At 44.8% G+C, this 17458-nt stretch overlaps 1 protein-coding gene across 2 annotated transcripts in view; it reads left to right on the top strand.

Annotated features, from left to right (window-relative positions):
• SPATS2 (spermatogenesis associated serine rich 2) overlaps window positions 1-17458 on the top strand; it is a 729295-nt gene that overhangs the window by 486549 nt on the left and 225288 nt on the right. The window lies entirely within an intron of this gene.

The following is a 17458-nucleotide window of genomic DNA, read 5'->3' as shown; positions in this document are numbered from 1 at the left end:
CATCAGGGCGATGCCATTTTGTGATAATCCTATCACTTGCCGCATTGCCTTGGCTGACCTGCTTTTGCGGCACTAAATCATATCCCCCGCCCCTGAGCCTGACATTATCAAAACATTCATATTCCCCGCCTCTCTCCATGACGTTACTGTGCTGCGTAGGCAAACGCGCCCAGTGGTCTTCTACGTGACTTCACACACAACCCAGAAACCAACACAGATCAACTCACAACACAGTGTGCCACAATTCGGAATATGAAACTGTATTTTCAAATCAAACAGCAACACGGTACATTTGGTAAAGTACATTTATTTAGCATTAAATCTTTATAGAATATTCAGCAATTGGCATATTAAATCGGAATGTCATTTTTTTTCTTTTCTCTCTATCCGCAAATCCTGTTCCGTTTTATCGTGAGTCACGTGCTGTTACTTTATGGTACACAGGGTGTTGGTTTTCGTTAAAAGAAGCACTTTGGTCGCATGGTGAACCGCAAGGCAACTAGGTCAACTAGGCACCAGGCCAGCGTAAAGGTTGATATGTTGCTTCTAGCCGCTAGTACCGCGTAAGGGCATATGAACCCTTGGCGATCGTCCCATAAGATCGTCAAAGTGGTGCAGTTGTTTACGATAAGCTGCAGCTGGCGGTTGAAGAAACCATCTGCCGGGGTCTGAAACTGGTGGCAGTAGCAGTAGGGTAGGATATACCTGTTTTGAAAACATAAAAATTATAATTAGTCTCGCCAGCCGATCTTTATTAATATTATTCATTTTATTTATTACGGCCGATCTGAAACTATTTGCTTTCAAGGATAGTGCAATGGAGTATGTTCGGCTCTAAAATCAATGCGAAAACTAACGAAATAAATCGAGGTTAACACACAATGAGAAACCACTGTTTGTCTACATGCGTGTGGAATGTGGACCTGCATGCCCATGTGCCCGGTACAAAGACGATCCCACAAATGTTTTACTTGCTCTTCATTCATTCATTCATTCTTCATTCCAGTATAAAAGCGTCTAAAGAGTTACTTACATTATATTTGCAATTTTCATTGTGTCTCTGCGTAATGCAGTCCGTAAATCCCACTGTGCACTTGACAACGATTTTTCGTATACTGAACTAACATGAAACTCGGTCTAGTTTCAGAATTTTCTGCCTTATCGTCTTTTAGGTTATTGCACCCCTCCTTCAAATGAAGTCCTTTTGGCATGGTCCCTGTCTCTCAAGGTCAAAAAACAATAGAACCTTATACTGCCAGTGTGAGTTGTGGGCCTCTTCAGGCCGCCAGCAGAAAATCAAAGCTGCTGACCTTCACTCTAAACGAGCATACATTCTTACTTTGCAACATCCCGTAGTAAAGCCATCTGTGAGAACTTGAATTTTCGAATCCATCTATGTACTAGGCCTCAATGTGCAAATGTGAACTGGCTTCTCTCCGATCTGCAACGGCTCGATTTGCGCGTTCTGAGGCCCCCAATTTTGTCCTCGTTGTCCTCGTTGTCCGCAAGCTTTGCAGCCCTAGAGAACCATAACTATGGAGACATTTACTTTTTGGGGGAAGGTCAGGAAAAGTATAACGAACCCGTGGAGTTGAGTTGAAAGTGAGATTTATTGTTTGTTTGTTTTATTATTAGCAATACGCAAGCCTTGCGAAACTTAGTTACAGCAACAAAAATATATACATACACATATTCACAAGGTCAGCGATATGAGGTGAATAGAGAGAGAAGTCAAACATGACACCCAGGTTGTTCGCCACCCAGGATGGTGAAGGGAGGGGTTAGGGTTAGCATACTTTGTATGTACACTGTACAATAACATTTATTTACAAAAAGACAATCATATTACAATTAATTAAACCGCGATGTGTACTTCACAACCAGCTCTGCTTTGGGTGGACATGGCACAGTGGCAATGTTTGGTGGCAATGCATCAGTGCTCTGCACAGACACGTTCAAAATTCCATATCTGTGCTTCTCGAGTACAGCAACAATAAGGCTTTTTACAAAGTCGAACTCCATTTCCTCATAGACTGGTTTGATGGCCCATTGCTTACTTCTTTTAGAAAACACCTTAGTGAAGCGAGGCATCCTTACATTACCCGTAGTCCTAGATTGTTCACGGCAGAGATTCTCGTTATGGGCCAAGACTGCAAGTAGAGTCCTATGTTTCATGCCCTGTATGCTGAAATGCAAGCTCTTTGGCCTGTACTTTAGGCATATATTGTGGAACACCTCCAAACCTCCTGTGTGACAGAATTCTGTCAGTCCCCTTAAATCTCTTGATAGAGTTTTATCGAAAACAATCTTCTCAATTTCTTTGTGTGTCGGTGAAGATGGAATCAACCACTTCTTCTTCCTTGCCTCCTCTGGGGATAAGGGCCATGTTCGCATTGGTGTAAATGTAGGTTTTCTGACCAGCGGTGAACGTTGGTACAGTGGTGCATCAGTGACTGCCATTTTTCAAGTAGTATTTCCACTGACCCTTCACAAGTTTTGGAGCTCCACCAAAGATGGTTGCTGATAGACTGGGACCACTGTGAAATACTTTCCAAACCTTTTTATTTCCCTGCAATCGAGATTTTCTTATTGATTGATTTAGCAAGATGCCATAAATCAAATTGATGTTCAATATGTGGGAACTGCTCTCTCATTGTCTTGGCAATTGAAACGTGTCTGTCCGTGGCTATGAGGTCGATGTGCATTCCCCTCGATTGTAGATATTCCACTGATTTTATAAATCCTAGTTTCTCCATGGCCACTGAGGATGTACATTGTGTTACCTGCACGACCACCGAACTCACAACTTTTTTTTACTATCCATGTCCTGAAAGTGGTAGGTGCAGTACTTGGCAGAAAATCCAGGGCTGTCGCACTGTCCATCGCCGGCTAGCCTGAATAGTTTCCCTTCGAATGTACTTGCTAGAGACAATTGTTCAATTTTCCAAGCATCACTAATGGCCGGAAACAGATAATCATGTTGGTATTTGTAGTACTGCGTTTTAGAAATGAATGAAGTCCCACAAACTGAAAGAAAGACTCTAACTTTCTAAAACTGGACCCACTAAAAAGTGATGCAGCTGCACACAGTAGATTGCCTGCTGGCAGCTTCCCCAGCATCGGTTGTGCAGACCATGAGAACGCATGATTTAATCTACAGGCGGCATGTATTTTGACGTTTCTGCCTTGTTTTTGACGAGTCACATGAATCAATGGGCTCTGACATACTTTCCCTCTGACGGAATGCCAACATTTCAGCATACCTCTAATATCCATCAAACAACTGTCGAATACTATGTATTTGCCCTCTTTCATTAGACTGTCATCCGGTGTCACACTTGTTTCGGACTGCATCGTTGAGGACATTTCACCACAACTGAAAGAAATATCGCCAATATCAGGTTCTGATGCGTCGGTGAATGCTGCTGCTGGTTCATTCTCTTTAATTTCAACATCTGTTCCTTCAACATTGATGGGAGAACACAACATTGTCGACAGCTTTTTTGGTGGCAATTTTTTGGCGGGTGTAGATTGTGTGAATTGATCTGTGACTACTTCCGAGCTATCCTCAATACATTCAGTATCATCTTCTTGCGGTGGTGCAGTCGTACTGTAGCAATGGTCCATTACAACTTTACTGGATTCTCCGGACACATTCATTTCATGTTCTGGCCATTGGATATGAGCATCTCTAGTCTCAACACACGGCGTCTGAATTAATAGTTCCTCCATAGTGTAAATGGTCTGGCAAGCAACATCTCTCATTCGCTTCACTGTCTCTGTATGTATAGTTCGTAGACCCACGGGAAACTACAGGACAGATTGGAAAAGGGATGTTCAGTTTAAACACAAGATAGAGTATAGTACAATTGACTGGAAAAACATAAAATAGTCCCCAGAGCAAAGAAATTCTAAAGTTATGAACAGTTTGTAACTAACCTTATTTTTGTTTCTTTTCTTTGCAACTTTCTTGACTCAGCCTTCAACATCTGCACGCTGTAGCTCCGATTCGTTTCTGCATCTCTTCCCTTCCTCTTGCCCTGCAACGACTATATTTTCTGTATCCGCATAGACAGCACGGAATGAGGCTCCATCGACTCCCTGAAACATAGTACTTTCATTACTATGTATCACAATATTGATCACATAAAACACACGTGAGGACGAACACACAGGTACATCTCAATAGCTCAACACGAATTAAACATTGTGTAGAACAATCAAACGACAAGTATTCGAGCTCTGATGACCTAGTTCCATGGAACTGTCAGTATCCATACCTCTGGCTCTGCGTGGACTGCCATGAATGATTGTATTGGAGAGGAGGCATCAGCAACTCCCTGAAACACAGTGCTTGCGTTAGTATGGTTTTCAATATTGTAAACATAACACACACTTGGGGTCGACGGCACAGGTACATATAAAGAGACAACCACAAATGATGCATTGTCTAAAAGAATCAAGGAATATTTAAATATGATCAGATTTAATCGACTTATTTCTCCGATTTCTTTACATCTGCATCATCTGAATGGGATCTTGTTATTGTAGTGGAACTCCATCATCTCCCTGAAATACATTAGTTGCGTTAATAGGGAAGAAAGTATAGCAAATGGAATCACGTTATATGATCACGCTCGATGGAGCTGTAAGTATCCATAACTCGTGCTGCTGAAGAATATCTATGGATGTTGTAAATGTGATGCGCACATCCGAAAGCTGTTGCGCTGATTCGTATCCGCATGGTCCCGCTTCCACTTCCCCTGGAATTACTTGAATGTCAGGCTCCGCATCAAGTGCGTGGGTTGACGCTTCAACAACTGCCTGAAACATAGTATTTGCATTAGTAAGGATTACAATATTGAAAACACAACACACACTTGGGGTCGACCGCACAGGTACATATCAATGGCTAACCACGAATGAAACATGGTGTAGAACAATCAAACGACAAGTGTTCCAGTCCTGATGATCACGGTCGATGGAGCTGTCAGTATCCATACCTCGTGCTGCTGAAGAACATCTAGGGCTGTTGTCAATGTGGTGGACGCTTCAGCATCTCCCTGAAAGACAGTACTTGCATTAGTATGGATAACACTAATTATAACTGAAAACAAACACCAGGGGACGACAACTAAGGTGTATATCAATTGGAAAGCACTAACCAAACAATTGGTAAAATAATCACACGATACATAAAAACTATTACTTGACATGCATAAAACAAGTCTGTAGCGGAATAGCCAAGTATGATTACCTGATACGCGCTAGAAGTGGTTGATAACTGCGGGCACGTCACGGATGTAGAATGTTCTTGCTTCAGATTCAGTGGATAGTCAAGCAGTTGTAAAGGTAAATTATTGTTTGATAATGAAATGCAAATATTAAAAAATTGCCATGTGAACCGACAGAATACTTGAGAATAATGCTATTGATAATGCGCAATATAGCACAGTTCCCTGTGCCCATAAATAGATTTCCTTTGGGGGTTATAAAATCGAAAAATAATTTATTGATAAATGTCATTATTCAAAAAGCTAAACACTCATATCAATATTGAAAGTATTACAAGGGACACAACACCTAAAATATCAATTAATCCATTTGGCCACCTACTCACTACCGCAAGGCCTAAAGCTTAATCCGGACACTTGACTCACCAGGGCGGAATGTGGACGAATAGAGTTGAAATAGCGTTTGCGAGCAATTTTCGTGTCGTTCGCCGTTTATTCTCCTTTGTTACCCAAGATGTGGCGTACATGTTCGAGGAAAAGTGCCGGCTGCAGATGCGGTATCGATCACCCCTCTTGTCCTCAAAGACTTGCTGGACTCTACTTTCAAGCTCTTCTGGTGGATATCCGACCCATTCTCTTATTCGATCAACAGTTTTAGGGAATACATGCATTGTAGTGCCCTCAGATTTAGCATGGGTCTTCGAAGGGCAACCGCTAATCGAACAGGCAGGCATTGTTGAAAATTCTGAAAAGTAAATATCAAGATTATTATAAAACCTTGATGAATAAAAATGTCATAAAAAAGTAAATGAACCATACCATGTTCAATGCAAGGTTTGTTTTGGTCGCCGGAACTACACCAGTTCATCATGTGTGGCTTAGTATTTGCATAAATTACAGACATTTTTTAAATGATGTGACTAAACTCTGAACATGTGACTCGTCCTTGGATGTTCTGTCTTGCACGAGAAGGAAACATGCTTACATTATAGACTGGACCCACAAAGGATGCAATTCGATGACAATTGACACAGATGAAAATAAATAGATCTATTGATAGCATAACAATTGAAACTCAAGTCAATAGCAATGAGAGCAATGACCATAGCATTATTGGGTACTGTAATCGCAAATAGACAGAAATGTAAAAATGACCGAAATATGACTTGGATACATGGGGCCTCATTACACGGACGGCGGTGGACCGAGGTGCTCTTAGCACCTTGGTCCATGGCCGTAAAATACCGGCACCGCCTTGGTGGAAAGGGGAATTACCGCCTATTCCAAGGTTGGTGGGGCGGTAATTCCCCTTCCCCCCATTGCCCTTCCCCATTCCAATTTTTGCCCCATAGGGCATAATGGTAATGGGGAAGGTGCTAATTACGGCACCGCAAATTGTGGTACCGTAATTAGCTCCCTGGTCCCTTTGCGGGTTGGTTTTTAACGCCTGCAAAAAGCAGGCGTTAAATTCTCCAACCCGCAAAGGGACCTCGTAGTAAGGCGGTAAGGGTTAACGGTCACCGATACCATTAACGGTGACCGTTAACCCTTACCGCCGTCCGTGTAATGAGGCCCATGGCCTTACATTGACCAACAAACAGTTGGATTCAGCAGGCCAAGCAGTATGTTGCAGGAGAACAGGTAGATGGCCACAAGTAGCACACTGACGAGTTTGCTCGAAGCGGTCACAGATAGCACGACGACGAGCAGATTAGCATAGATCTCAGTGCTTCTCAGGTAGAAGGTTCAGGGGTTGACTTGCAAAGCACAAAGATGTTCTCATGAGACTTATCAAGAGGTTTATAAAGTATTGGAAACAGGGGTGCGTTTGTGAATGAATGACATGTGGATGTCGTGGTATTATGTGGTTTGCAGGGGGGCGGCCTGCCTCAGGGGAGACCTGCCTGGAGACACGAAGTCTGATGAGGCCATGTGAGCGATGGCCCCTGGGCGTGGGATACCTTTTGAAGTGTAGATGCTGATGCTGTAGAGGCACCTTAGCCGTTTGCGCCTGTGACAGCCCCCCATGCCAGCGCTCATCCCCGGGTGCGAACCGCATTTGATAGAGGGGGGTGGGATGGATGGGCCGGTGGGCGTGCAGGCAAGTGTGTGGGAGTGAGGGGCCATCAGGCCCCTCTCATCCTTTACTTCTCAGTAGAAACTCGGACCAAGTGCCTCCAGTAGTGGGTTCGCCCCTTGCCCTTATGTGATGTTAACTTTGGTTTACATTCGCGTAGATGGGACCACTGAGCAGGACACGGGGCATCCATTTTTGTACCCCCTTTCCACTCCATCTTGGTGACCAGGCCTCACTGTGCAGAGCACATGGCCCCCACCCTCGTTCCGACTCTGACTGGAAAACTCCAGAGGTATTTGCAACAGCTAATAAATGTAACACATCACTCTTCCACTGAGATCACTGTCCTGCATGTGAACCAGCCTGAACTAAGGACATAGCTCGTTCATCTCCACAAACGTGTCCTTGCCCACGCACCATCGCCAGTGGAAACTTACTGCCATTCTGACCCTGTGTCCCTGCAAGGTATTCTCTACATGTGCCAGACCACTGACCACGCCATGATGCCCACCTAGCAGATCCCCCAACTAACATTAGACCCCTACTGCAGTATATTGTTGCCTATCAATAACAAATGCCACATACCGGAGATTCTTGTGAGCACAGACCCACACTTCAAACAGTGTATTATAGTGGTCAAGACCCTTAACCTAAGGCCTGTATAATCCAATGTTAATTGATAGTATAGATATATGTGTGACTTTTATAGAGACATAACCGACTGAAAGACTTTGAACAAGTGTTATTTAGTGCATGCATTATTGAGAATATATTATGTTAGCTTAGATAGTGACCACCCTGCTTCACAACGACCTGACCTTCACCCATTCGAAGCACAGATGTCTGCCGTCCATCCTTGAATGGAGACGCACTTGATTCATTTAAAAAATCGAAACAACCGTTGTTAAAATATATGTGATGTTTTACTTTGTATCTTATTTTGATGACACAAAAATACAAGACTTTACACATTGTACAGGTCAGGTTGCAGCACAGCGAGAGAAAATCCCCTGTACTGACCGCTGTCACTTGGGAAAGTTTCTCTTATGACACGAACAGCACAGGCGGATATTACTCTTCGAACGCAGTGTCCAAGCCTCCTGTGAAGCCACCATGTAAAGGAACGATAGGCCTCCAGCCTGTACCACCTGTGAAAAGGAATGAAACAAACTGTTTTTAAATGACCAAGATAAGTTTAATAAAAGTTTGTTGTCAATGACAATTCTTGTAACTAATGGCATTCTGCTCGGACAAATGCTATCTAGACACTGCACACTATTGAACGACTTTCATGCGTTACAATGATATGTATATGTAATTTTGGATATAGTAGAAGACCATGAAATAGGAGTGGCATGACAAGCAGAGTACTTACTCGTTACTCGGATTATGAGGACGAACAGTTGCGCGTGCATAAGCACCATCGTTATCCTCAACACGGACCGTGTGAGGTAGGCTGCCCTGAAGTCTGGCAGCTCGGTGATGCATTGCGGTCGTGGCTCGCCTTCCGAAATGTAGGCCACGCATCCCGAGTTTTCACAGCAGCAGCAGTTCTCGTCCTCGGTTGGCATTAGCTCACACCGATTGCATATGCACCAGGTGGAAACACCGTCCATGCGACTAGGTCCGGGCTCTTCAGCTGTTGAATCGTCCTCCCAACTGCCGTCCGAAGACCCATGTGTGTTTCCTTTTCCAGTAGTTCCTCCTCGGTATACTCGGGCCCGTACATGTAGGGCATTATTGTAGCCATTGTGTGTTAAACAAACTAAAATGTATTTATAGTGGTGGTACTGGTATCTGTTCACACGGGCTACAAGCAACAAAGGTAACTGACCAGAGCACAGAAACCAGTCACAGAATACTCAAAGTAACACAGAGAGAGGAATGGAATCGAAAATCTGATGCTGTGTGTTGTGAAACGGTCTGTTTATACTTATTGAGGAAAGAGGCGTCCTGCCATTTCCATGGCGACACATCATTAGCTGAAGCGCAGTGAATGTTGACACGCGACGTGCTTTGGCGTTGTGAAATGGGCGGTACGCGTCTGCTGATGACAGGCTCAGGGGCGGGGGATATGATTTAGTGCCACAAAAGCAGGTCAGCCAGGGCGATGGGGCAAGTGATAGGATTATCACAAAATGGCAGCGCCCTGATGCCTGTTTTCGCGTGCGTTTAATGGACGAAAACTCGGGTAAGGTCCATAGGAAATTTTTCTAAAATCGAGCGACTTAGGCTTAAAAACACATGGCCGACCCATAGGGACAATGGCATTTTTTGACCGAACCATTCCTTTAACTTAACGACGGCATAGGAATGGGTCTTTGGAGGAAGGCCAGGCAAAGGGGAGGGCGTAGGGCGTAGGGCGTAGAGCGTGCTCATGCATTGGAAAATGATCTGTTTTTATAGCATTTAAGCAAAGGTGGTTATCAATTGTTGAGTTTGAGAGCTATCAGGCACTTTGTGATGTCTTGTGAAGAGTTGGTTGACTTTAGTGTCTTGACGGCTATCTGTGCACCAGAATACCACTGGGAAGATGTATTGAATCTCTCCAGCATGTCGACAAGGGCTTCATGTAGCACTTAAAGGAGTGGAGCAAGAACAGAGCCTGGGGGACACTGGAGGGAAGTGGTGATGGTGTTATAGCAGAAGACAAATTTCACATGAGACACGTGTCTTGCGGGTAGGAGGATATCCATTGTAGCTGCAACCCCTGGGTGGCAGGTGAATGCCGCAGTCTTTGGAGTAGGTTAGTGTAATTTATGGTGTTGAAGACTTTAGACATGTCGAACATGCAGAGAGTTTTTATCTGCCATAGACAGGAGACGCTTCTTTATGTGCAGTAGGGTGTATTGCGTGCTGTGTGCTTGGTGGTACCCAGATTAGAAGTTGTTAGTTTCCATGTCCCTCTTATTGAGCATTTTCTTCAAGATCATGCCCTGGAATGGATTGCTTGTGATTGGGCCATAGTTTGCCAGCACTGAAGGGTCCGCTGTTGCTTTATTTTCAGAAAGGGCACAATGATGGCTTTACAGTTTAAAGGTAATTTCCTTTGGGAAAATGAGCCAATGTTTGTTGATTTTTGATGATGGTAGGTGGGCAGGGGTGGTTTTGCTGTGCAGGGCACTCGTTTTGGCAAGTTTTACTCAATTCTTGAGGGATGATTTGCCAGAATAAGGAAGCGGGGCTAGACGGCTGTGGGGCAAGTTAGTCTGGGTACTGATGTTTGGGATTTCATTGCTCTTGTACTGTAAGAAAGTTGCAAGCTCTTCATTCAGTTTCGGAGAGTGGGTAGTTGTATTGCATTCTATCGTGTTTGAGTTACTGGCAAATTTGGAAGACTTTAGCTGATTTGTGTGGTGGCTTAATGCATTAATGGAGGAACGCCTTATTTTTCCTGATTACCTGATTATGGCATAGTGGTACCTTTTCTGGTTTCCATTGCAAATGTCAGTCTGCTTTCTTTCGTTTTGTCCCATTTGTGTTAAAGTTGCCCTTTTAGTATTTGCCGCTTACCATTGAAGGACTTGTTTTTTACTTGTGATGTAAATGTTTTGTTCTGGGATGGAGCCAGGATATCCAGAGTTCTGGTGATGTCTTACTCAATGTGTGGAGAAGAGGTGTGGTGTCCAGGAGGATGGGAGGTGTGGGGTTGTGAAGTAAGGAGTCAAAGGGGGTGGCATATTTCAACCAGTTTTATTTGAAAAGATAAAGAAAATGTCCTCCATCTCCCTATTTGTAATGGGTTATCCCTACCTAAACCAATATCAACTCTGGTGCTCCTGGCCAGGATATTTGTCCAAATGAAAAGTGTCTGTCCTCTAACCAAAAACCTACTCTAACCCTACCACTAGTTTACAAAAGGAGTTCTGTATCCAAATGAACGTAATACCAGGAAAATGGCTCCCTTCTGCTGAACTGGCTCAGTCCATCTCTTATCCAACAATCCTTGACACTAGATTCTGATTCAACAAAGAAAGTATGGTCAGGGGAATGACTCCCTTCTCCCAACCCACCTCACACAGACCTGACCTCTGCCTTGGGCTATTCTTTAGTTATAGTCCTCAAAAGTCTCCTCACTTCTTCCCAAGGGTATCTTTACAATTCCAGCAATTCTTCCCTGTCGTCCTACATTAAAAAAATGATTTCCAGAAACCTCTTGTTGTCTAGTGTCCTCTTTAAACTTAACTAGATTACCACTGTTATGAGGGAGATTCCTCCCGATGTACTCTTGACTCCTGATTCTCTGTATATCACTACTGTGATGAGGGAGATTACTCCTGAGGCTTTTGTGACTCTTGGGGTATCCCTACTGTGACAAGGACGATTCCTCCCGATGCACTCTTGACTCTTGTTTCTCCGAATGCCAATACTGTGACAAGGTAGCTTACTCCCGAGACTTTCTTGACTGCTGGTTCTTGGGGTATCACTACTGTGACGAGGGTGATTACTCCAGAGGCTTGCTTGACTCTGGAGCTGCCCCAAGCCCCTACTGGGTCTCCCGTTACCTTTTGTGCCTTCGAACTGTGTTGCCGGTTCTTCCAGGGGTGATGGGCTGCCCAAGTTGCTTCCTGCTTTCTTCACTCTGCTCCCCGCTCCGTCCATGCGGCCCTGCAGCGACTTGTGCAACACACAGCTCCGGCGTAGTTGTAGAACCACACAGCTCACCTACCCGAGGTCTAGCCGCTGCTGGCTTTTCTTCCCTTCTTGCACTGGTCAGGAGCTTGGCCTCGACCGCAGAGCTCCTCTGACTATTCCTGGATATCCCCGCCACCGGGGATCAGCGTATCTGCAGCTTTGTGTCACCAGGTTTGAACTTCCCGGGCTGGGCTAGCTTCACGCCGGCTGCTCTCTATTTACCAGTTCTTTCTCACTCCTTCTTTCCTGTAGCTGGATTTTCCCCAGCTTAAAGTCACAGTCCTTCTTTACTATTGTTCCTGTAATCTTTATGCCTCCTTGGGGCCAACACTTCTCAGTGTTAGGGTCAGGCAGCCTGTTATTACCCTGTAGGTCTCTTTGGTTCTTCATCGTCTTGGTTATATTAATTGGTGAATCAAAGACTGAAGATACACTACCACAACAGACAGTAGTGTTATGAGTGATTTCTGACAGGGACTTAGTCCCAAGGGAAAAGGGGTTTGGGAGTTGCCTCACGGAACGGGGGTCCTTTTCCCCAGGAGGGGAGTCTCTCCCTATGAAGTTCCGCTTCCTACCACCCCTAGGAGGACTTTTAGGTAGCGACCTCACCACCCTAGCATCACAGGGAAAGGCTCCTCCTTGGGTAGAAGTGATGATATCCCGTGAATCGTCACACAAGGGAATTAAACACCTGAATAGTTTTAGGTGACCCATTTCATTGGGGGCAGACATAGACAAATTTGTCTGGAGATTGTTGTAGGATTTTTGCCAGATTCCATTGGAGACTGAAAAGTAAGAGGTGGTGGTCCAACCAGGAGAAGGATGGGGGTCTGAGAGAGACAGGTTGACAGAGATGATTGCATCCAGCATGTGGCCTCCCTCATGTGTCACCAATAAGGGCAGAACAGAGCAGTTCAGGCTGTCTAGGTAGTTGAGAAAGGTTTCAGTGGCCTTATTCAGTGGGAGTGGAGACAGATATGTTTATTTCCGTGATGAGGAGCTTTTCATATCTCGATTGGAGTTGACTGATGTAGTCTGGCCGTTCTTTCAGAAAGGTCAAGGTGTTGCCAGGTGCTCTGTAGGTGACGACCATAGTACAGTTTGAGTTAGTTGAGTGATCATTTGTATTTGTATTTATTTGTATAGCGCTTTTGCCAAAGCGCTGAACATAATGGAAGACAAAAAAATGCACTATCAGGATGGGTAATACATTCCAGGAAAATGCTGAAAAACACAGCAGTTCATTTTAAAGCTGAGATAGGAGATACGTCTTCAAAGTAGTTTGAACGATGCAGAGAGAGGTAGAATAACGAATAGGCTGAAGGAGGGAGTCACCTTGCTTGGGGGCAAGGAAGGAGAAAGAGCAAATCCAAAAGACATGTAGGGGTTTTAGGGACGGAGAAAAAGAATTGGTGCTGACAGTGTAATGCAATGGCAGGTGAGGTGGGGTAGTAGATGGAGACTATTGAAGAGAGAGACAGGGTGTGAGACCATTTCCATTCCACTCCTTCAGAAGAGCAGGTGCGTCTTGTAGGATTCGACACAAAATTAAGGTATGCATGATGGATCTGAGCAATGCTGGTCCTGGCAGGCAGTCCTCATTTTTTTTTTGCAATTATTTTTTGCCAACTGGAAGGTGATTGTCCAAAAACGCATGGAAGTTGTCCGAGAACCACATAGTTCTAGCCAGGATTTTCATTTTCTATAGTTAACGCATTATAGGAGTAATTGCGAAGATCAGGAACTTAGGTGAAATTTGAACTGCCCTTTTTGGCTCACCTGTTTCTTACTTTGCCAGATTTGCACTCTCTTTTTTGCTAGCTTTTTGGTTTCTTGACTTTTTTTGTGGCTGACTGACACTTCTGCAGATTTCTTCCTGGAAACTGTAACTCGTGTTTGGTGTGCTGCCCTTAGTAGCTCACTTAGCCCACTGGGCAATGCTCCCAAAGCACCCTGTTTTGTCCCTACCTAAGTTTTCTCACCTAGAAGAAAAGGGTATCTGGGAGTAAGGCTGTGTATTGTACTTTTGGCTACACCACTTGTATCCTTTTTACCGTGTTGGTAGCCACTTGTTCCCTGAACAGGGCAAAATGACTGCTAATGCATTGTAAATGTCCTACACCCTATCTATTTTGTTTTTGGTATTTACTCCTCCAAGTGCTCAAAAAGGCCTCTCTGTATGACAGTTATCTGATTCAAACTTAATGCGGATCTCAAACACATGTGTGCGTCTGTGTGTCCGCGTGCGCGACCGTGAAAGTTGGATGGGCACCAAAACTTTGAAAGGTGCACTGTTGTGGACTGTTGGGCTCGACTTAACTACAGGTTTGTTTGTGTGTGTGTGTTCCTTGGAAGACCCCCAGGTCATTCTACCGATTGGTAATTGTTATAATAATGGTTATTTTATAACACGCTTAATACCAGAGAGTGGTTTCTAAGCGTGCGATTGGGATTCAAACCTGTGTTGCACTGCAATGTCTTCCTTCCCCTGAACTATCCTTGCTTTAATGGAAACTAATCTGGAAGCTTCTCAAGAGATGAGACTTCCCTGGAGGTCCTAGACCTAGAGGCTGGCTGGACTTCTGATTTCTGCAGGTTATACTCTACCTCTAGAGGCCTGCTTCAGACTCGTCCTGTTTGCCACCATGTTGGACTCTGAGCATGCATGCCTGTAGCCATGAAGCCTGAAGCTTCTTGGGCCCATGGTTCTCACTGGATCTGGAGTGTGAGTCTTTGCTGCCTGGCTGGACCCAAGTGGTGCTGTGCTGCTTCACAAAACTCACCTGAGCCTTTGTTAAGCTAGCCTGGCCCCGACATCTGCAGCTTCTCTTCTTTGTGGGAGGGTCCTATCTCGTGCCCTGCAGCCCATTGTTCTAAACGGAGCATCCTTGGAACCTGCTTTAAAGTGTCTACATTGCTTTATTTTACTACTGCTTCAATAGTCATCCAATCTGGCTTTTGATGGATCAGTTTGAGGGAATCCTTCAACATTGCCAGTGGTGTTCTCTTCTCTTAGCCATCATGCAGAACTCTGCATGGAGACCCTGGAACAGGAATCGGCACTCCGACCAACATTTAAAACCCGATATCCAAACAGACCTTTTCTCCCCTGGATTCTGATCCTCGAATACTTCGAATGGCCCGAGTCACCTTTCCGGGGTCTTCTGACTTTGGATCATTTGCTGGTGTCATCCTCTTGGGTCTTAATCTCCACCTACAGACCTGTTCAGAGAAATACCCCTCTCGCCCCTTGATTGCTATACTAAATGAGTTTGGCTTCTGCTGCACCTCTGCAACCTAATCTCTTCGTGCTTCTAGTCATCTAACTTGGACTTGGCTTCTGGTGGGGTCCTGTAGCCTCCCCAGATCAAAGGCTGCCTCCACTGCAGCTCCTGGGACTCGCCGGTAAGACTTAACTACATTTTCACTAAAACCGTAAGCTGCCTATAGACTTTGTTCCATAGAACTCCATGGACCAGCTTTTTTACAAACTATATAAACGTCTTATATATATACTTTAAAACTACTTACCTGGTCAATTGTGCTCAATATATCTTTAGATAGGGATGGGCCATTTTGTTTAAACCTTGTTTTGATTTCCGTCAATTATCCTGTGGTTTTTAAAGGTCTTGTTTGCATTTGGAAACATTTTCTAATACTGTTAATCTCTAAAAAGGCTAATGGATTTTTTCATACCATAAGTGTGTGCTACTGATTTTAGCTGTCTGTGACTCTTTATAGGCATGTTACTGTTTTTATACATCCTATGCCTATACATTTTCTGTAAAGATTTCTTAACAACTACCTTCATTGTAGACTATATTTTTCACAAGATATGCTGTGTGTACATTTTGTAATTGGGACTACTTACACCTTAGTTCCACCCGTCTCACCTTCTAAGAGTGAAGCCAGACTGCTCAGCCGCACTACCATTCATTCAGGTCTAACTTGGGAAAGAGTCTGCCTAAAACTACAGGTTTTTTTTCTATACCCTCACCAGAAGACGCTTTAAACTTCTTCCTAACAGTTGTTAATAATAGCCAGGCAGCAGTGGCCGAGCCTAAGCTATGCTCTATAAAATGTCATGAGACTGCACTGCACTGACTGCTTTGCAACACACAGGTAGGTGCAGAGGCCTGGGGCACGTGAACTATTTGTCAGCATATTAACATGTGCCTGCTGCTTGCCAGCTTTGAGAAGTCCTAATAACTGCTTTGGACTCTTTCCAGAGGAAACCTTTCAGTTCTGCTTTGCATTTGGTGCTGTATGTATTCCGCTCCCACAGGTCACTTGGTGAACGTTTGGGCAGGTGCCGACATCGCTCCATTTCATGCTCGCACCCCACTGCCGACTTTGCAGGGGAGACATGTGAGCGCTTGAAAGAGAACCAGACAACTCAGATGGCTGGTCTAGCAGAAGAGAGATGGATGCACACAACATCCCACTGGTGTGCGCTTTGCAGTGCTGCCGTGCAAGGCTGGACATCTGACGATGTGACTGGTGCTCTATTCAGTGCTGACATGTCCCTCATGCGGGGCCTGCGCTGGAATGTCGTGCCAGCCTTTCTGTGTTCACTCACCTTCAAGGCCGGCTTTAGGCTTTTGTCAGGTGCTCTTCTGACATCTCTCATTCAATGCTAGTTGTGGGGTTTCTCTACATGCTCTCTCTCCAATGCTGGAAGGCTGGCTGCAGGATGTTGTCGGGTGCTCTTTGTGCTCACTTTAGTTCAGACATCTCTCATGCAATGCTCACTGTGGGGTTTCTCTACATGCTCTCTCTCCAATGCTGGAAGGCTGCCTGTGGGATGTTGTCAGGCGCTCTTTGTGCTCACCCCAGCCGAACCTCTCTCATGCAATGCTAGCTGTGGGGTTTCTCTACATGCTCTCTCTCCAATGCTGGAAGGCTGCCTGTGGGATGTTGTCAGGCGCTCTTTGTGCTCACCCCAGCGGAACTTCTCTCATGCAATGCTGGCTGTGGGGTTTCTCTACAAGCCCTCTCTCCAATGCTGGAAGTCTGGCTTTGGGATGTTGTCGGGTGCTCTTTGTGCTCACTTTAGTTTAGACCTCAATGCTAGCTGTGGCATTTCTCTGCATGCTCTCTCCCCAATGCTGAAAGGCCGACTGCGGGATGTTGTCAGGTGCTCTTTGTGCTCACTTTAGTTCAGACATCTAGCTGTGCGGTTTCTCTACATGCCCTCTCTCCAATGCTGGAAGGCTGGCTGCGGATGATGTGTCTTGTTTTCGTCATGCTTGTCTTATCTGCAGAGGTGTTTGTGTGATGTTGTGGGGGAGGGCACTCGCTCATTACTGACTTATCTACTATAAGGCCGACTTTGGGGTGTTGTGTGGGGTTCTTTTCATGTTGTTTCAATTGCTGACCTATAACTCCTGTAGGCCGAATACCTGTTATTTATCAGACTGAATATTTAGTATGTTAACATAGAGGAAGAAAGATTGTCCTTTTCTTATGGTTACGCTCTTCGATGTGATCCCACATGGCAGAGCAAAAGTGC

Source organism: Ambystoma mexicanum, chromosome 3q (genome assembly GCF_040938575.1).
Source record: "Ambystoma mexicanum isolate Mex_15411 chromosome 3q, UKY_AmexF1_1, whole genome shotgun sequence".
Taxonomy (NCBI): Eukaryota; Metazoa; Chordata; class Amphibia; order Caudata; family Ambystomatidae; genus Ambystoma; species Ambystoma mexicanum.
Note: the sequence above shows the minus strand (reverse complement) of the source record. Positions and strands in the feature narration are given on the sequence as shown.